General features: G+C 40.1%; 1 pseudogene; it reads right to left on the bottom strand.

Moving 5' to 3' along the window:
* Positions 1-1,556: 1,556 nt before the first annotated feature.
* LOC108473334 (uncharacterized) lies at positions 1,557-4,470 on the bottom strand (annotated as a pseudogene).
* Between the last annotated feature and the right edge of the window lie 3,127 nt (positions 4,471-7,597).

Below are 7,597 nucleotides of genomic sequence, written 5' to 3'. Positions count from 1 at the left end.
CTGCTCATCACCGAATAGAGATATTGAATCTGTAGCGAATCATCTTGAATTTGTTTGAGAACATTTGAGAGTCATATCTGCAATGTTCTCGATTTGTTCCTTGTATGCACAAGGATGCCAAATCATCTTGAGTCTATTTGAGAACATTTGAGAGTCATATCTGCAACGTCCTCGATTTGTTTCTTATAAACATAAGAATACCAAATCATCTTGGATCTGTTTCAGCATAAACATCTGAAGGTTAGATCTGCTATATTTGAGAACGTTTGAGAGTCAAATCTACTATGTCCTTGATTTGTTCCTTGTGAGCACAAGGATGCCAAATCATCTTGGATCTACTTCAATATAAACATCTGAAGTGTAGATCTGCTGCCTTTGAGAACGTCTGAGAGTCAAATCTGCTATGTCCTCGATTTGTTCCTTGTAAGCACAAGGATGCCAAATCATCTTGGATCTGCTTCAATATAAACATCGGAAGTCTAGATCTGCTGCCTTTGAGAACGTCTGAGAGTCAAATCTGCTATGTCCTCGATTTGTTCCTTGTAAGCACAAGGATGCCAAATCATCCTGGATCTGCTTCAATATAAACATCTGAAGTCTAGATCTGCTGCCTTTGAGAACGTCTGAGAGTCAAATCTGCTATGTCCTCGATTTGTTCCTTGTAAGCACAAGGATGTCATGTTGAAATCTTTAATCTTCATTGTCCCCTAGAGGACCTGACCTGTAAGATGAGTATGTGTCTATGCCTAAGTATGCTATGATTGGAATGAGTCGAATGTCCTTAACATGTTATGATGCAAAGTGCTGGGAATATGACCCCTATCTCAGGTGTCATCATTCATTCCTTCATTTGTCTTTCTCAAAATTTTATTTTGTAGGCCTTCATCCAATGCTATGATCTACTGAGGATGTCTGTAAGAATTGAATCATCTATTTCTTTTTGGATCGGAAAAGAAATCCCTCGAGTTTCTTCATCCCTTACTTATGTGAATTTCTCGAACAATTGTCCTGTTTTAGTTTCTTGCATTATCTAGAAATCCCAAAATAATGTGCAAAACTTCGTTTGTGAAAATATTTTAGTTCATCTATCATTATTTCAATGCAACATACTTTAAAAATATCGGGAGATGAGTGAATATTTGAGAATAATTGGATTTGAATTGTTAACAGTACAAAGGAAATAAGTCTGATAGCATATCTTTAAGAAGAAATAGAATCTAAAGATAGCAAATAGGATAAAATCAGATGCTCTAAATATCGCCGCTTGAGCATCTATACATTAGCTCCCCGAAGCCCTATTTTTTGTTCGACATGTGTTTAAAAGATCCAAAGTACTTTGTTGATGCCCCAATGTACACTGTGCCTCACTCTCTGTTAAGTCAAATAAGGTTGCTATACGTCCTCCAAAATTTGAGCTGCCCTTCCGGGTTTTCAACTCAAAATCCCTTTGGTCTCAAGGTGCCCTTTGTGGGTTTTCACCCTGGCCTTTCCTCTTTTTTTTTTTTTCAAAATTCAAGGCGCCCTTTGCGGGTTTTCACCTTGGATTCTTTTCTCTTTTAGACAAAGTATTTTTTGACTGAGTCTGAGTTCACCGGATTGGGTAGGCTCTTTCCATCCATTTCTGTCAAAATCAATGCACCACCAGAAAAAGCCTTATTCACGACGTATGGCCCCTCCCAATTTGGCATCCATTTTCCTCTAAAGTCCTTCTGAATGGGAAGGATTTTCTTTAGCACAAGGTCCCCCTCATGGAATTCCCTTGGATGAACCTTTTTATCATAAGCTTGCATCATACGCTTCTGGTACATCTGACCATGTCGGATAGCCTTCAGCCTCTTTTCCTCAATCAAGTTTAACTGGTCATATCGAGACTGAACCCATTCAGCTTCATCCAACCTTATCTCTGTTAAAATTCGGAGAGAAGGTATTTCTACTTCAATAGGTAAAACTGCTTCCATCCCGTAAACTAACGAGAACGGAGTTGCCCCGGTAGAAGTTCTAACAGATGTCCGATATGCTAAGAGTGCAAACGGTAACTTTTCATGCCAGTCTCTATAAGTCTCAGTCATCTTTCCCACGACCTTCTTAATATTCTTATTGGCAGCCTCCACTGCCCCATTCATCTTCGGGCGATAGGGTGAAGAGTTGTGATGCTTAATTTTAAACTGGTCGCAAACCTCTGCTATCGTTTTGTTGTTCAAATTCAATGCATTATCGGATATGATTCTCTCAGGCATTCCATACCGACAAATGATTTCCTTCTTCAAAAATCAACTTACAGCTGTCTTAGTAACATTTGCGTACGAAGCAGCCTCTACCTATTTTGTAAAGTAGTCAATAACTACGAAAATAAACCGATGTCCATTCGAAGCTTTCGGCGATATTGGTCCAATGACATCCATGCCCCACATGGAAAATGGCCATGGAGACGTCATGACATGTAAAGGTGAGGGTGGCACATGAATTTTGTCCCCATAAATCTGACACTTATGGCATTTTTTGGCATAATTGATACAGTCTCCTTCCATAGTGGCCCAGTAATAGCCAAACCTCATGATTTGTCTTGCCATTGTGAATCCATTTGCATGCGTACCACATACACCTTCATGGACCTCTTCTAGAATTAGCTTGGCCTCTACGGCATCGACACATCTCAAAAGTACTTGGTCTTTCCTTCTCTTATACAGAATCTCCCCGTCCAAAACATAGTCACAAGCTAATCTTCTCAAGGTTCGTTTGTCATTTTCGGATGCCTGTGCTGGATATTTACGATCTCTTACATATCGCAATATGTCCAAATACCAAGGATTATCATCCTTTTCTTCCTCTTCAAGGTTACAACAGTTGGCTGGAAATTCATAGACACTCATTTGAATTGGTCTCATCTCTTCCTCTTTGTTCGCCTTAATCATTGAAGCCAAGGTTGCTAAAGCATCTGCCATCTGATTTTCATCTCGTGGGAGATAGTTGAAGGTGATATCATCGAACTCTCTTAGTAACCCCAAAACTACCATTTGATAATTGATCAACTTGGGGTCTCTTGTCTCCCATTCACCTCTTAGCTGATAAATTACCAACGCAAAATCTCCATATACTTCTAGGGTTTTTATGCCTCTTTCTATGGCTGCTTGGAGCCCCATGATGCATGCTTCGTATTCAGTCATATTATTTGTACAGTCAAAATCCAACTTCCATGTAAAAGGGTAATGGTGACCATTCGGGGATACCAAGACTGCCCCAATTCCATTTCCGACTGCATTAGAAGCCCCATCAAAATTTAACTTCCATGGAGAATCTTCAGTTGCTGCTATACACATTAACTCCTCATTTGGAAAATCAAAGTTCAATGGCTCGTAATCCTCCAAAGCTCTCTTCGCCAAGAAGTTCCGCCACAAGACTTCCTTTGATAGCCTTTTGACTTACATAGACTATATCAAACTCTGAAAGCAAAATTTGCCATCTAGCCATTCTTCCATTTAAAGCCGTTGATTCCATCATGTATTTTAATGGATCTAATTTCGAGATGAGCCAAGTTGTATGGTATAGCATGTACTGCCTCAATTTCCGTGTGGTCCAAATCAACGCACAGCACAGCTTTTCGATTGATGAATATCTCATTTCACAGTCAGTGAATTTCTTGCTGAGATAATAAATTGCCTTTTCCTTTTTCCTTGACTCGTCATGCTGACCAAGCACACATCCCATAGAATTGCTGAACACTGACAAGTATAGTATTAATGGTTTATCTGGACTAGGCGGAGATAACACTGGAGCATTCAACAAATACTGTTTGACTTTTTCAAAAGCATTCTGGCATTCTTCATCCCAAACACCTTGATTGTGCTTTCTGAGGAGACGAAAGATGGGATCACATTTTTCAGTCAATTGTGAAATGAACCGAGCAATGTAATTCAACCTTCCTAGGAATCCTCGAACTTCCTTTTGAGTACGTGGTGGAGGCAACTCTCGTATGGCTCTGACCTTGTCAGAGTCAACTTCAATTCCCTTTTCACTGACTACAAAGCCTAACAACTTCCCTGATCTGGCTCCAAAGGTGCACTTTGCTGGATTGAGCTTCAACTGAAATTTTCTTAATCTTAAGAACAATCCTCTCAAGACCTCAATGTGTTCTTTTTCTGTTCGCGACTTGGCAATCATATCATCAACGTATACCTCAATATCCTTATGCATCATGTCGTGAAATAAGTTTACCATGGCTCGTTGGTATGTTGTCCCTGCGTTCTTCAACCCAAATGGCATTACTTTATAACAAAAGGTGCCCCACAATGTTATGAAAGTAGTTTTATTCATATCCTCTGGATGCATCTTTATCTGATTGTATCCTGAGAAGCCGTCCATGAAAGAGAACAACGAATATCCTACCGTGTTGTCTACTAAAGTGTCGATGTGTGGCAAAGGAAAATTATCCTTTGGGCTTGCTTTGTTTAAATCTCTGTAATCAACGCACATTCGTACCTTCCCGTCTTTCTTAAGGACTGGTACAATATTAGCTACCCATTTAGAGTACTTCACTTCTGCGAAATCACGCATCAAACCGCTTTTGACCTCATCTTTTATTTTCAGGACAATGTCTGGCCGCATTCTTCGCAATTTCTGTTGTATCGGTCTATATTCTTGTCTTATCGGAAGACGATGTACTACAATGTCAGTACTCAATCCGGGCATGTCCTGATAAGACCATGCAAAGATATCTTTGAATTCCTGAAGCAACTCAATCAAGCTATGCCTTGTGCTATTAGCGATCAGTGTTCCAATTTTCACCTCCTTCCCTTCCTCTAAGGTTACATTTTCTATTGCCTCTTTTTCATGTGGCATGATTTGTTTCTCCTCCTGTTTTACCATTCTTAATAGATCGAGAGATACGCCACAATCTTGAACATCTTTAAAATCCTGAGACTCCTCTAAACACATGTCTTGCTCACAAGAGAAATCAGAACAGCGAGATTAGCGCTCATATCATTGATATCTAGAGACACATGAGGGGTATGAAAGAATATACAAAGAATGAATAAATTTGAGAATGATTGTTTATGTGCTATGAATAAAAGAATAGAAGTTGTTAGAATTTAAAGGAATATTGGTTGATAAAAAATGAGACAATACTCTTTTAAATTGGTAAAAAATTATGCTTTATTTGAATAATAATAGATGAACATAAGCCTATTCTCACAAATGTAACCTTACTACTCCTAGGCTCTAGAGTAATAAACATGTTTCGAGGATTACTCTGAAAAATTTCTAAAGACTACAGGAAGATTTTCCGCAGTCCAATTGTTTAGAGAGCTCCCGGTTAAAAGGGCGAATACCCTCAAGGTTTTCCTGTCCAAACCACTCACTATGTACAACATTGATCTGATGGCTCTCTTCTACCAGCATCCCTCCTGACTTAAAGGTTTTGGATATAGGTGGGAATATCATCGCCCCCTCCACTTCTCCTCCGCTTCAAACGCCTTCCTTCTCGCTTGACGCTTTTCCATCTCTTGTCTCCTTTGTTTATAGTCTGGCTTAAAACCCAAACTAAAGCGATCCTTCTTTTCTATCAATTTCTGGACTTGAATCCCTCCTTGCAACTCTAGTCCTTTCTCCGGCAATGCTCTTTTCCCCATCATTATTTGCAAGGCCATCTTTGTTGCTCTAGATATTTTGGGAAGCGGCACCTTACTTCCCTCCGAAATGAAAGTAGCATTAACAATTTCCAAGGAACGAAAAGAACACTCAATAGCCTCCTCGTTTGTCTCCACATAAGGGGCTTTACTAGTGATAGCTGCTATGATGTCCTCCTCTGCATTGACGGTTATCAAGCGTCTGTCTGTCACTAACTTCAATTTTTGGTGCAGTGAAGAAGGCACCGCTCCTGCTGAGTGTATCCATGGCCTCCCCAACAAACAATTATAGGAGGGCTTGATATCCATTACCAAGAAGTCAACTTCGTATGTATTTGGTCCAATTTCTAGAGGGATGTCAATTCGCCCCATTACTTTCCTTTTAGTTCCGTCAAAGGCTCTTACCACATTATGACACGTCTTCATGTGCGAGCTGTCAATGGGTAATCTATTCAATGTAGATAATGGAAGGACGTTCAAAGCGGACCCATTATCAACAAGTACACTTGGAAGCGTGTATCCTTTGCAATGAGTGGTGATGTGCAAAGCCTTAGTTGACCCTATGCCCCCGGGTGGAATTTCATCATCATTGAAGTAGATGAAATTATCAGCATTAATGTTATGTTTCAACCGGTCCAATTTATTGACAGATATATCATGAGTGACATATGTCTCGTTGAGTACTTTTAGCAATGCTTCTCGATGTACTTCAGAGCTTAGCAGTAAGGTTAAAACCGATATGCGTGCTGGTTGTTTACGCAACTGCTCGACCACACTGTACTCACTATGCTTAAGGAACTTTAGAAATTCCTTAGCTTCTTCCTCCCCTATTGGCTCGTTAACAGGTACTTCACCTTTTTTCTTAATTTCAACATTCTTGGGTTTTATGGGCTCTACTCTAACGTCCCCCATATCATAACGCTTCCCACTCCGCGTATGGGAGCCTTCATCTTGTACGTCTTTAAATGCACTGGCTATGTTTCCTTCTCCCGGCACCATTGCGCTACAGTCATAACTCCATGGTACTTTCTTACTATCTTTATAAGGGAAAGGAGTAGGTGTATGGATAATAACCTTGGGCGCTACTGGTGTCCCTATTTCATTATTCCCTGGCAGGGAGATAATGATCCTCGGTCTACTGATTCTTTGCTGTTCATTTTCCAGCACACATACTTGCTTTTCACTAGAGCTACCTTCATAAACCTGTAACTCTTTGTTGTCCATAAAGCCTTGCACCAAGGCTTTGAATTCCTCGCAATCTTCACGGAACTCACCATAGTCCCACGCATTTTTAGAAGTCAACATACCCCTCTTCATCATCTCCTCCCTGATTACCCTCATAGGCATCCTTATCTCCTCAATATTGTCCTTTTCCCTTACTTCACCGGCTTTACAGTCCCTGATTGTCATGATTTGGTAAAGGATTCTCCGTACTTGAGGTATTCTCAAATTTCAAAACCCCATTTTTGATCAACCTTTCTACGGCTTTCTTGAATCCAGTACAATTCTCGATTGAGTGCCCCGATATTCCAGCATGATACTCACATCTGGCATTTGCATCATACCATTTAGGATACGGAGGTTGTAATGGTTTTAAATGAAAAGGGGCTATAGCATGCGCATCATATAGATTTTGATAGAGCTCTCTATACGTCACGGGTATAGGTGTAAATTGCATCCTCTCATGCCTAGTGTTAGATTCCTACTTTTGAGAACCTTGTTGCCCAACTGTGGCTACTTTGGGTTGGCTAACTGTGACTGCTTTTGAATTGAAATCACTTGTATTATTTACCTCGTTGTCTTTTCTTCTTGGGGCTGGTCTTTTGGCTACTTCCCCCTCGATTCTTCCCCCTCTTATGGCATTCTCTATCATCTCTCCTGCCATAACTATGTCCGCAAAACTTTTAGTAGTGCTTCCAATCATATGAGTAATAAATGGGGCTTTCAGAGTATTAATAAATAACATAGTGGTC

Source organism: Gossypium arboreum, chromosome 11, assembly GCF_025698485.1.
Source record: "Gossypium arboreum isolate Shixiya-1 chromosome 11, ASM2569848v2, whole genome shotgun sequence".
NCBI classification, from domain to species: Eukaryota; Viridiplantae; Streptophyta; class Magnoliopsida; order Malvales; family Malvaceae; genus Gossypium; species Gossypium arboreum.
Note: the sequence above shows the minus strand (reverse complement) of the source record. Positions and strands in the feature narration are given on the sequence as shown.